Raw genomic sequence first — 471 nt, 5'->3', positions numbered from 1 at the left:
AAAAAAGTTAGTCATCTCACGTTTTTAATTTTTTATTAGATTGTATAATATAATTTATAAAGTTTTTATAACATTGTATGTTATTTAAAATTTACATTTCTCTCCCAATCCCCCCAAAACAGGATTGCAGTTTAAATTTTTTTTCTATTTTGGATATTTTACTGCTATCTACATTAATAAATTTTTAAAATTTGTATACCTTTTCCTTGATTTAATAAATAATGAATGTATTAGTCAGGATTCATTTATGGAGACAGTCATTTTTTTTTTTTTTTTTGTTAGTTGGAGGCTAATTACTTTACAATATTGTAGTGGGTTTTGTCATACATTGACATGAATCAGCCATGGATTTACATGTGTTCCCCATCCCGATCCCCCCTCCCACCTCCCTCCCCATCCCATCCCTCTGGGTCTTCCCAGTGCACCAGCCCTGAGCACTTGTCTCATGTATCCAGCCTGGGCAGGTGATGT

This window comes from Muntiacus reevesi, chromosome 1 (assembly GCF_963930625.1).
Source record: "Muntiacus reevesi chromosome 1, mMunRee1.1, whole genome shotgun sequence".
NCBI lineage: Eukaryota > Metazoa > Chordata > Mammalia > Artiodactyla > Cervidae > Muntiacus > Muntiacus reevesi.
The sequence above is the reverse complement of the archived record's forward strand: the minus strand, read 5'-3'. Positions refer to the sequence as shown.